General features: G+C 35.7%; 1 long non-coding RNA gene across 1 annotated transcript in view; it reads left to right on the top strand.

Annotated features, from left to right (window-relative positions):
* The window catches only part of LOC107973687 (uncharacterized), a 29,785-nt gene that overhangs the window by 2,185 nt on the left and 13,924 nt on the right, over window positions 1–13,676 (top strand). The window lies entirely within an intron of this gene.

Below are 13,676 nucleotides of genomic sequence, written 5' to 3'. Positions count from 1 at the left end.
AACGCACTTTAGCTCAGTAAAAGTATAATCTTAGGAAAAAGGCAGACTCTGGAATCCCAAGTCAGAATGCCATCTTTAGGTGGCTATAAAATAATCCTAATTATTGTGTTATATTGTTTAGATTACTATTAAAATAAAAGGTAAACAATTAGAACTGTTGTGTTTTCAGTTAGAAATGTCATAGAAATTACAGACCCCCAATGTGAAAGGCAAATGCCTCACATGATTGATACAATATTAATTCAGACAATAAACCCAATAAGCAGTTACCAAGTGTTGCCCTGTGCCAGGTAGTGATAAGGCTGGAGCCACAGAATTAAATCATAAGTTCTGTACACATGGAGCACTCATAATCTGAGATAAACAGTCATCTGTTCACTGAAATTTCTGTGGTCAGGCAACATCATAGTATCAGAGTTTTGGAGAAGTGTTACAATTTCTGGGGCTTTCCTGAAGCAAACTAGAGTGTCCCTCTATCTCCCTTTACTCAATTACCACTGCAGCCTAAAGAGAGAACTATGTGAGTTCCTGGCCACTTCTGGTGTTTGCGTGATGACTATCTCTCTGAGAGTCTTCCTGTGTTTCATCAGCAGTTGTCCGTGCCTGTTTGTGCAACCTTTTGCTTAAAGCTGAAAAATAGGACATGGCAATCCAAAAGCATCTGCAGAGTATGCATAAAGATTAGTATAGGCCTGGCATGGTGGCTCATGCCTGTAATCTCTGCACTTTGGGAAGCCAAGGTGGGTGGATCACTTGAGGTCAGGAGTTTGAGACCAGCCTGGCCAACATGGTGAAACGCCATCTCTACTAAAAATACAAAAAATTAGCCAGTCATAGTGGCAGACTCCTGTAATCCCAGCTACTCGGGAGGCTGAGGCAGGAGAATTGCTTGAACCCAGGAGGCAGAGGTTGCAGTGAGCTGAGATCGCACCCCTGCACTCCACGCTGGGTGACAGAGCGAGAATCCATCTAAAAAAAAAAAAAAGATTAGTTCAATGTAAAATATCCCTTTTAGGTTGTGTACAGCCTTGATGTTGTCTCCATTGTGTTTTGGTAACATCTGACTCATACTGGTTCTCGAGGAGGCACTGAGGACCAGTGGACTTGCTAAGATTTTAATGTGGCAAATTGCTTTCACTTCTTTATTAGAAATTGGCCATCCAGCCATAATCTTGAGAAAGGCTGTGTGTTCTTTGAGTTCTGAGCATGGTTATGCGGTACAGGATGGTACAGGACAAAATAGAAGGGATTCTTCTTTTCTTCAAAGCATCCTGTGTTTAGCTTCCATATTGCACTCATCACTGTGCAGTGCAATTATCTCAGTACTGAGTGCAGAACTTGATACTTGGGTTTTGCTAAAACGAAAAAAGAAAAAATGAATCATATCAAAGAAACAAACAACAAAAACAAATGTATGAAGGATCAATGAATGACTCTAGGTCATTAAAATGACCTGCAATAAAAATGCATGCCAGAATGGGGCAAATGGTGGGGGCGGGGGGGTGGAGTTAAGGAATTTAAAATACGTAACTTTTGTTGAGCCTTTACTACATGAGAGTCATTGTGCTAAACACCTTCTACCTTTTCTGATCTAATTCTCTTAACAACTCAATGCATACGGGACTATTTCTAGTTCTATTTTCTAGATGAAATAGCCTCAGAGGAGACTGTTTTAAGACAGGAGTCACAGTTCTAGAAGGGATAACGCTCCCAGAACAAGATAACAGAAGGGAAATTACTGAAGTGAACTGATCACATCATTCCAACCAGCTGGGCTGTGAATGATGGCATGGCACATGTCAAAGACATTTCCAAGTCGTTTTCTTCTGCTCTTCTATATGTAGATGCTGGCTAGGTACCAGATTTGGATACATCTTCCTTAGATGTTTGGAAACTCCTTCCTCCCCACCCATCTCTCTTTCTTTTTCTTTTCAATAATAGCTTAATTGAGATGGAATTCACATACCATACATTTCACCCATTTAAAGTATACAGTTCAATGATTTTTTTAGTATTTCAGAGTTTTGCAGCCATCACCACAATCAATTTTAGAACATTTTTACTACCCTGAAATAAAACCTCATACTCATTAGCATTTATTCCCTACTTCTTCCCCTCAGCTTCTGGCAACTATGAATCTCCCCTTGTTTCTATGGATTTCCCTATTCTGAACATTTCATAAGAATTGAATCATACAATCTGTGGCCTTTTGTGCCTGGCATCTTTCAGTGTAGCTTCCAAGTGCATCCATGTTTTAGCAGGTATAAGTACTTCATTTTTTTTCTTTTTATTGCCAAGAAATAGTATATTTCATCAAATGGATATGCCACATATATTCATTCATCAGTTAATGGACATTTGGTCTGTATTTGACTTTTGGCTGTTACAGATAATGATACAATGAATATTTGTATATGTTTTTGTGTGAAACTATGTTTTCATTTGTCTTGGGTATGTATCTAGGGATAAAATTGCTGAATCATACATTAATTCTGTTTAAACTTTTGAAAAATTTTCAGATTGTTTTCCATACTGGCTGCACTATTTCCTGTTTCCATGGACAGTGTAAGAGGGTTCTAATTTCTCCCCGTCCTTACAAACACTTTTTATTTTCTGTCTTTTTGATTATAGCCATCCTAGCAGGTGTAAATTGGTATCGCATTAGGTTCCTATTTGTATTTACTTTGGGTCTAGATGTTGACCATTTTATATGTGTATATTGAACATTTGTACATCTTCTTAGGAGAAATGTCTATTTATATTCTTTGCCTATTTTTAATTGGTTATTTGTCATATTTTCATCGAGTTGTGAGAGTTATTTATATGTTCTTGATAGAAGTCTTTAATCAGATGTAGGATTTGTAAATGTTTTCTCCCATTTTGTGGGTTGTCATTTAATTTCTTTTCTTTTTCTTTTTTTTTTTTTTGAGACACAGTTTTGCTCTGTCACCCAGGCTGGAGTGCAATGGCATGATCTCGGCTCACTGCAACCTCCACCTCCCTGGTTCAAGCAGTTCTCCTGCCTCAGCCTCCTGAGTAGCTGGGATTACAGGCGCCCGCCACCACGCCTGGCTAATTTTTTGTATTTTTAGTAGAGACGGGGTTTTGCCATGTTGGCCAGGCTGGTCTCGAACTCCTGACCTCAGATGATCCGCCTGCCTCGGCCTCCCAAAGTGCTGGGATTACAGGCATGAGCCACCATGCCTGGCTGTTATTCAATTTCTTAATGGTATCCATTAAAGAGCAAATATTTTCAATTTTGATAAGGGACAATTTATTTCTTTTCTTTTGTTGCTTGTGCTTTTGGTGCCATACATAAGAAATCATTACCATTCCAAAGTCACACAGATTTATAGCTATGTTGTATTCTAAGAGTTTTATAGGTTCAGTTTTTACATTTAGTTCTTACATTTGGATCTTAAATTCATTTTTGGTGAATTTTTGTGTATGGTAGAGTAGGAGTACTTAGGAGTCCAACTTTACTAACTTTTTTTGCATGTGAATATCCAATTGTCCCAGCACTATTTGTGAAAATATTATTATTTTTGTAATTGAATCATCTTGGTAACTTTGTAAAAATTTAAGTGTCCCAAAATGTGAATTTGTTCTTTTTTTATGAACTCTCAATTCTGATCCATTGATCTATATGCCTGTCCTTATGCCAATACAACACTGCCTTGATTACTGTAGCTGTGCAATAATTTTTAAATCTGAGTGTGATTCTTCCAACATTATTATTCTATTTTGCCTATTCTAGATCCTTTACATTTCCATATAAATATTAGGGTTATGTTGTCAATTTTTTCAAATAATCTACCTTGTGTTTTTTGTAAGAATTGAATCAAATCTGTTGATCAATTTGAAGAATATTGCCATCTTAATAATATGAACTCATCCAACGCATGTACATGGAAAGTCTATTTATTTAGGAATTCTTTAATTTCCTTCAATAAAGCTTTGTGGTTTTTACTGTACAGATCTTTTTTCATCTTAATGTAAAATATAAATATATTTCCTTTTTAAATTTTAGACTCGGAGGTGCACGTGCAGATTTGTTACATGCCTGTATTGTGTGACATAGAGGTTTGGGGTATGAATGATCCCGACACTCAGGTAGTGAGCATAATACCCAATAGGTAGTTTGTCAGCCCTTGCCCCCCAACTTCCACTCTCCCCCCTGTAGCAGTCCCCAGTGTCTATTGTTCCCATCTTTATGTCCATGTGTACCCAATTTATAGCTCCCACTTGTAAGTGAGAACATGCAGTATTTGGTTTTCTGTTCCTGGGTTTAATTTGCTTAGGACAATGACCTGTAGTTGCATCCCTGTTGTGCAAAAGACATAATTTCATACTTTTTAATGGCTGTATGGCATTCCATGGTGTATATGTATTACATTTTCTTTATCCAATCCACTGTTGATGGGTATCCTATGGTGATTTTATGCCTTTGCTACTGTGAATAGTGCTACAATGAACATACAAGTGCATGTGTCTTTTTGGTAGAAAGACTTATTTTCTTTCAGGTATGTACCCAATAATGGGATTGCTGGGTGGAAAGGTAGTTCTAAGTTCTTTGAGAAATGTCTACACTGCTTTCTGCAGTTGCTGCAATAATTTTTATTCCCACTAACAGTGTAAAATGTTGCATTTTCTCCGCAGCCTTGCCAGCATCTGTTATTTATTAATTTTTTTTTTTTTGAGACAAAGTCTCGCTCTTGTCACCTATGTTGGAGTGCAATGATGTAATTTCAGCTCACTGCAACCTCTGCCTTCCAGGTTCAAGTGATTCTCCCGCCTCAATCTCCCAAGTAGTTGGGATTACAGGCACCTGCCACCACACCCAGTTAATTTTTGTATTTTTAGTAGAGATGGGGTTTCACCATGTTGGCCAGGCTGGTCTCGAACTCCTGACCTCAAGTGATCTGCCGGCCTCAGCCTCCCAAAGTGCTGGGATTATAGGCATGAGCCCCTACGCCTGGCCTATTTATTGACTTCTTAAAATAACAATTCCACCTGGTTGGTGCAAGGTGGCATCTAATTGTGGTTTTGATTCACATTTCCTTAGTGATGATGAACTTTTTCATGTTTGTTGGCTGCTTGTAGGCCTTCTGATAAGTGTCTGTTCATGTTCTTTGCCTACTTTTTAATGAAGTTATTTGTTTTTGCTTGTTGCATTAGGTTCTTTATGGATTCTGTATATTAGGCCTTTGTCAGGTGCATTGTTTGCAAATATTTTCTCCAATTCTGTTGTATGTTTACTCTGTTGATGGTTTCTTTGTTTTGCAGAAGTTCTAGATCCCACTTGTCAATTTGTGTTTTTGTTGCAATTGCTTTTGAGGACTTACCCATAAATATTTTGATAAGGCCTGTGTCCAGAATGGTACGTCCTAGGTTTATGTCTAGGATTTTTATAGTTTGAGGTCTTATATTTAAATATTTAATTCATTTTATTTACTTTTTTATATGGTGAAAGAAAGGGTCCAGTTTCAGTCTTCTGTTTATGGCTAGTCAGTCATCCCAGCATCATTTACTTAATAGGAAGTAATTTCTCCATTGCTAATTGTTGTCAAGTTTGTCAAAGACCAGATGGTTGTAGGTGTGTGGCTTTCTTTCTTGGTTCTCTAACCTGTTCCATTGGTCTATGTGTATGCTTTTGTATCAGTACCATGCTGGTTTGGTTACTATATCCTCATAGTATAGTTTGAAGTCAGGTAATAAGATGGCTTCAGTTTTATTCTTTTTGCTTAGCATTGCTTTGGCTATTTGGGCTATTTTTTGGTTCCATCTGAATTTTGGACTAGTTTTTTCTATTCTGGGAAACATGATATTTGTAGTTTGATAAGAATAGCATTGAATTTATAGATTGCTTTGGGCAGTGTGTCCATTTTCACAATATTGACTCTTCCAATTCATGAGCATGGAATGTTTTTCCATTTGTTTGTGTTATCTATAATTTTTTTTTAGCATTGTTTTGTAGTGCTCCTTGTGGAGATCTTTCAGCTCTTTGGTTAGATGTATTTCTAAGTATTTTTGGGAGAGATGGGTGCTTTTGTAAATGGCATTGTGTTCTTGATTTGGCTCTCAGCTGAAATGTTATTGGTGTATAAAAATGGTACTGATGTTTGTGAATTGATTTTGTATCCTAATATTTTACTGAAGCTGTTTATCAGTTCCAGGAGCCTTTTGGCAGAGTCTTTAGCATGTTTAAAGTATAGAATCATCAGCAGCAAAGAGAGATAATTTGACTTCTTCTTTTTCTATTTGGATGTCTTTTATTTCTTCTTGCCTTATTGCTCTGGCTAGGACTTTTGGTACTATGTTGAATAAGAGTTGTGAGAGTGGACATCCTTGACTTGTTCCTCTTCTTAAGGTGAATGGTTCCAGTTTTTGCCCATTCACTATGATGTTGGTTGTGGATTTATCATAGGTGACTTTTATTATTTTGAGGTATGTTTCTTCAATGTCTGGTTTTATCATGAAGGAAAGTTGGATTTTATCAAAAGCTTTTTCTGCACCTATTGAGATGATCATATGGTTTTTGTTTTTAAGTGTCCTTATGTGGTCAGTTGCATTTATTGATTTGTGTGTGTTGAACCAACCTTGCATCTTAGGAATAAAGCCTACTTCATTGTGGTGGATAAGCTTTTTGATGTACTGCTAGATTCAGTTTGCTAATATTTTATTGAGGATTTTTGTATCTATGTTTATTAGAGATATTGGCCTGAAGTTTTATTTATTCATTACGTTTTTGCCAGGTTTTGGTATCAGGATGATATTGGCTTCATAGAATGATTTAGGGAGGAGTCCTTCTGTCTCAAGGTTTTAGAATAGTTTTAGCAGAATTGGTATCAGTTATTTTTTGTACATCTGGTAGAATTCAGCTGTAAATTCATCTAGTTCAAGACTTTTTTTGGTTGGTCAGTTTTTCATTAATGATTCAATTTTTAAACCAAATATTGGTCTGTTCAGGGTATCAATTTCTTCCTGATTCAATCTTACTAGGTTTTGTGGTCCCATGAATTTATCCATTTCCTCTAGATTTTCAAGTTTGTGTGCATAGAGGTGTTCATAAAAGTTTCTAAGGATCTTTTGTATTTCTGTGGGATTAGTTTTAATGTCACACTTATTGTTTATGACAGTTCTTTTTTGGATCTTCTCCCTTTTTTTTTGTTTGTTAATGTAGGTAGCAGTCTATCAATTTTGGGTATCCTTTCAAAAAACCACCTTTTGGTCTTATACTTTTTATGGATTTTTGGATCTCAACTTCATTTAGTTTTGCTCTGATTTTAATATGCCTTTTCTTCTGATAGCTTTGGGGTTAGCTTGTCTTTATTTTTCTAGTTCATCTAGATGTGATCATTAATGTTAGATCATTAATTTGGTATGTTTCTATTTTATTGAAATGGATATTGAGTGCTACTAACTCTCCTCTTAACACACTTTTGCTGCATCTCAGAGATTTTGAAGTGTTCTACCTCTTTTTTAATTTATTTCAAATAATTTTTCTTATTTTTGTCTTAATTTCTTTGTTTACTCAAAAGTCATCCGGGGCAACTTTCTTAATTTCAACTTAATTGTGTGGTTTGAGAGATCTTATTGGAATTGACTTCTATTTTGGTTCCATTGTGTTCCAAGAGTATGATTGATATTATTTTTATTTTTTTTATTTTATTGAGATTTTCTTCATGGCTGAGAATGTGATTGATCTCAGAGTATTTTCCAGAAGCAGATAAGAAGAATGTATATGCTGTGGTTGATGGGTGGAATGTTCTATAGATATCTCTTTGGTTCAATTAATCAAGTTGATCAAGTATTGAATTTAAGTCCAGAATTTCTTTGTTAGTTTTCTGCATTGGTGATCTGTCTAGTGCTGTCAGTGAGGTATTGGGTTCCTCCACTATTACTGTGTGGCTGTCTTTTTATAGGTCTAGAAGCACTTGTTTTATGACTCTAAATGCTCCAGCGTTTGGTATGTATATATTTAGAATAGTTAAGTCTTCTCATTGAATTGCATCCTTCATCAGTATGTAATTCCTTTATTTGTCCTTTTATGCCATTGTTGAAAAGTGTTTGATTAACAGTATACTCATTATTGATCTATTTGTGTTTTTATTTCTTTTTTGGTCGATTTTGGTAGTTTATGTATTTTTAGACATTTTCTGTTTTATTTAGGTTATCTAATTTGTTGCATGTAATTGCTCATAGTATTCTATTATAATCCACTTTCTTTGTGCAAGGTGAATAATAATATTCCTCTTCTTTTTTCATCCTAATAATCTGAGTCTTCTCCATTTTTAACTCGGTCAGTCTAGCTAGAGTTTTGTCAATTTTATTGACATTTTTAAAGAACTGCCTTTTGGTTTTGTAGATTTTCTTTGTTGCAATTATATCATCTAATTTTTTTCTGCTTTAATTCTTATTATTTACTTTATTTTGCCTGATTTGTACTTAATTTGCATTTCTTTTTCTAGTTTCTTAAGGTAGAAGGTTAGATTACTGATATTATTCTCATTTTAATATAGGTGTTTATAGTCATATATTTTTCTTTATGTATTCCTTAAATTGCATCTCAAAAATTTTTATGTATTGTGCTTTCCTTTTTCTTTCTGTCAAAGCATTTTTCTAAACGTCCTTGTGATTTCTTCTTTGTGCATTAGTTATTAGGGAATGTGTGGTGAAATTGCCATGTTGATGAATTTCCAAAATTTGCTTCTGTTATTTACTTTTAGTTTTATTCCATATGTTCAGAGAATATACTTTCTGTAATTTGAAGCCTTTTAAATTTGCTGAAATATATTTTATGGCCGAGCATATGGTCTATACGAAGAATGCACTGGAGAAGAATATTCATTCTGCTGCTATTGAATGGAATGTTCTATAGATATGTGAGGCTTTGTTGGTTTATATTGTTGTTCAAGTATTTGATTTTCTCTTATTTTCTGTCTAGTTGACTTACTCATCATTGAAGATGGTATATTAAAATTTCCAACCATTATTGTTGAATTGAATATTTCTCTCTTCCATGAGTCTATCTACCACAAAGTAGATGATAGTTTATTTTGGCTGGTATTAATATAGCTAATCTGGCTCTCTTTTGGTCACTATTTGCATAGTATCTCTTTTTACATCCTTTTACTTTCAATTCATTTGTGTCTTTGATTCTAATGTGTGTCTCTTGCAGATGGCATATAGTTGGATCATGTTTTCTTTTTAATTATTTATCTATTCTCTGCCATTTTAGGAATGTTTAATAAATGTACCTGTAATATAACTGCTGGTAATGTAACATTTATTTCCATGATGTTTCTATTTGTTTTCTACATATTTCTACATATTTTCTACATATTTCCCCGCCTTCCTCTGTTGCTGTCTTTTATATGTTAAATAAATTTTTCTACGGTAGCAATTTACTTCTCTTGTCATTTCTTTAACTAAGTATTTTTTGAGTTATTTTCATAGCGGTTACCCTGAGAGTTACAATTAATGTCATAGCTTATGACTATCTGGATCAGATTAAGGCCAATCTAATTTCCATAGTAAGTACTAGCTTTGCTCTTACTTACCTCCATTTAATCTTTTCTCCTTTGTTGTATTGTTATACATATTACATCTTTCTATACTGGGCATCCATCAATAATGATTCTAATTATTGTTTTAGAAAGTTGTTTTAAAAATAAGATAGTAGAAAAAAATATACATGTATACTGTGCTTTATATTTACCTCTGTATTTAACTTTACCAGTGCTCCTTGAATTTTCAGGTGGATTTGAGTTACAGTCTAGTGTTCTTTCATTTCAGCCTTCTTTCAGGTTCCTTTTAAAATTTCTTTTGAGTAAGTCTATTGGCAACAGATTGTCTCAGTTGTTGTTTACCCGAGAGTATCTTAATTTTTTTTTCATTTTTAAAGGATAGTTTTGCAGGCTATAAAATTATTGATTGACAGTCTGTATTTCAGCACTTTGAACATGCCATCCTACTGCCTGCTGGCCTCCATGGTTTCTGATGAGAAATATGTTAATCTTATTGAGCATCCCTTGCATACGATCCATAACTTCTCTCTTTCTGCCTTCAAGATGGTCTTTGGCTTTCAACAATTTAATTGTAATATCTAGAAATAGATCTCTTTGAGTGATCCTACATGCAATTTGTTGAGCTATTCTTATTGCTTTCATGGAAGATATGCTTTGCAGATGTCTTTATCGCTGATATCTAAGGATTGAGAGATAAACAGGAGATGGGGAGAAACAGTGATGCCAGACTGGGGAGAAATATAAGAGTTGAAAGAACCTTTACAATTCTCATTAAAACAAAGTTTCTGGCTAGACATTTGTTATTTCATATAGTAGTCACGTGTGTTTGCTTAAATATAATTTAGGGTGGGTACAGTAGCTCATGCCTGTAATCCTAGCGCTTTTGGAGGCTAAGCAGTAGGATCACTTGAGGCCAGGAGTTCAAGACCTGCCTGGCCAAACATAGCCAGACCTCATCTCTACAAAATTAAAAAAAAATAGTGGAGTCTGGTGGTGCAAACCTATAGTCCCAGCCACTTGGGAGGCTGAAGCAGAAGGATCACTTGAACCCAAGAGTTTAAAGTTGCAGTGAGCCATAATCATGGCACTGCACTCCAGCCTGGGTGACAGAAATTTTATTTTAATTAATTAAAATAAAATTAAATGTAAAATTCAGTTTCTCACTCACAGTAGCCAAATTTCAAAGGTCCAATAGTTACATGAGGCTAGTGCCATTTTGAGCAGCATCAATATAGAACATTCCCATCATTGCAAAACTTGTGATTGGAAAGTGCTGCTCTATTGTATAAGTGAGAAAATATAGTGTGATGTGACTTGAACATCACAACAGGACATTGGGACTGTTTTTCGTATTTGGCAGCTATCTCATCTGGAGCAAGTTAATTAACTTCTTAGTATCATAGATCTTTAAATGGTAGGGATATAATTATTTAGTTAGGAAAACACATATAAAAGCATCTTAGCTCAGATTCCAGCACATGGTAGGTATCAATAAATGTTGATTTCATGCCTCTCCATACACATATATGCTTATCAACCTTCTCTTGTAATATTTTCAAAGGGAACTGCTTTCTATTCCTGATTGCATAAAATGCAAGTATCTCTCTATGCAAACAGGTATTAATAAGTGGCAGAAAAAAAATAAAATGGATAGTCAATAACCCTCAGACACAGAGAAGGTCACTTTTTAAATTTATCTATTGGTGGTACATTTATTTATCGGTGGAGGCTAAGGTTGGACTTTGCCGTGGGTCCCCTCTGTTGTTATTTTCAGCCATCATAATTCTTCCTGCCCTTTGATGACCCAACTTCACCTTTGGTGTTGAGCAATCTCCACTCTCCACTCTCTTGCCACCCCCGACGGGTGTCAGGGGAAAGCATGAAAACATGTTTCCATTTATAGAGACATTTTCTATCAGTAAATATTCTCTCTTTATAGTTAAGCAGGAATCTTTTATTTAAAATCTAACTTTAGCAAAATATAAATCCTGGCTATTTGAACATTTCCAGAATAACACATTTTTTTTTTGAGAAACAAGAAATGTATCCACTTTGTAGCTAATAAAAATATACCTTTTATTGCAATATTTTTTCTTAAAATTCTTGAACTAGAAGAAATAGGGCCAGACACTAAAAGCCATGGATTCTTTACTGGCGCATCTTAATGGTCACTTCATGTCTGAAGGAAAATGAATATTCCTTATGGGATAACTCCTAAGATTTATTAAGAAAGGACAAGACTGTCAACAGTGATATAACTTCCCTATTAAGCTAGAATTGCACATTGGAAGGCAGACCTCGGCTTTCCTAGGAACAGGGATCTCGCAGCATGGAGCAATAATTTGGATACTCTCTGCCGACCATCCTCTGAAAAATAAAGAAAACATGTCTGTGCTATGCTAGGTTCTCGTAAAGCTAAGTGCTCTTAAGTAAAGCTGATTTTAAAAAGCTTGGGACTAGGATATTCCAAAGCGCATCAGAATTATACATATCCCTTGAAGGAAAAACTGTGTAGAGACTTTTTCTAGGGAAACTAAACTTTACTATTTTTAGTATGCTGGAAACCTGCTACATTGTTGTTTTCTTGTTCATAAACTATGATTTAAACAGCTGTCTCACATTGAATCAAGATTTTCAACATTTCAAATGACTTTCTAGGCCATTATCTCTGTTCCTCATAACACTTTGAAGGAGGATGAAAAATTCTAGTAGGTATCTCTATTTAACGAGTAGAGACTGCAAAGCAATAGCCAAGTAACTGAGCTGAGAAAAAAAGGGGACAAAAGGCCATTTTCCTGTCTCATAGGTAAAGACAAAGGTTAGTTGGCATCAACACTAATTTTTTTTTTTTTCACAAACTAGTGACTGTGGCTCATTTTTGCAGCCCTTGTGTCCTTGCCCCTATTTCATAAAATTGTAATGGGCATTTTTGGGAGGGCATGATGGGGATAGCGTATGCGTCCCAGGGGTAAGCAGGTAACATAACAAACAGAATAACTAAGAGAAATGTGGCAGGGCCCACTGGGTCTGTCACAAAGGGAAGGTTCTGTGGTGAGCTGGTGCTCAACATCTCTTTGTCTTCATAGAATTCAAAATGAAAAGAATGAAAAATGATAAGAGGTAATAAAGGGAATAAGGGCCAGATAAGGATTTTGTTGAGCAAACTTCAATTAGAATTGGGCTGTCACTAGGGATTCCCCCATTTAATTGATAGGATTTTAAGTCAAAGTTTATTGGTCAATAGTTTCTCCTCTGTTATTTAGAATTGGACTGTTATAACCCTGCATGACTGTGCTTTAATGAGCTTTTAAAAAGCTGCCTGATGATAACTGAACTCCCCTTCCCTTGAAACTTTTGACCTCTTTTCACGCAGGTAGTTTGCAATCTTTCTGGCCATTTGGTATTTATCACATTCACTGATGATGAATCTAGGGAGTAATCCCATGATAATCCTGGTACAGGATGCAGAAGGAAACCTGGTGGTAACACAGAACATATTCTTATAGGGGATGCCGCAGCCATAGGGTACTGGGAGCTCACATGAAAAAGCTGTGATAAGACCTTGGGGGCTAACCTGGGACAGACGTCAGACTTCTCTTTTGATAATGCCCCCATTAGTTCTTTAGTGACATACGCTGCTATGGAGTTAGAAACAAGATCCAAAGTAGGAGCATATTGTGAAACTTTGTAATAGAATAAGCTTTTAGAACCTCTGAAGGTCCTGCTCAAAAATATATGCCTTTATGTTGAGTCACAGTTGTAGATATCTCTAGATTTGGCCCTGATTTGGTAGATATTATGACACCAATAAATATCCAAAATTTTTTCATGCAGATTAATCTCTTTGTTTCCATCATCCTTGCTACTCAAAATGTGGTCTGCAGACCTGCAACATTGACATCACCCAGGATTTTGTTAGAAATGCATAATCTCAGACTCCACCCTAGACCTACTGAATCCAACTGCACTTTTAAATGATCTCGAAATCATTTGGATACATGTTTGGCAGACACTGATCTGTACTGCACAACTCTCCAAGGGGCCACAGTTACTTAGTAGGGAGTTGGTCCTGGTATCCAGGCAAGAACAGATTGGAGAAAGGTTTCCTTGGCAAAGGAGAAATGATGGCTACCTTAGATGGCTCTG

The sequence above is a fragment of the Pan troglodytes genome, chromosome 13 (genome assembly GCF_028858775.2).
Source record: "Pan troglodytes isolate AG18354 chromosome 13, NHGRI_mPanTro3-v2.0_pri, whole genome shotgun sequence".
Lineage (NCBI taxonomy): Eukaryota > Metazoa > Chordata > Mammalia > Primates > Hominidae > Pan > Pan troglodytes.
Note: the sequence above shows the minus strand (reverse complement) of the source record. Positions and strands in the feature narration are given on the sequence as shown.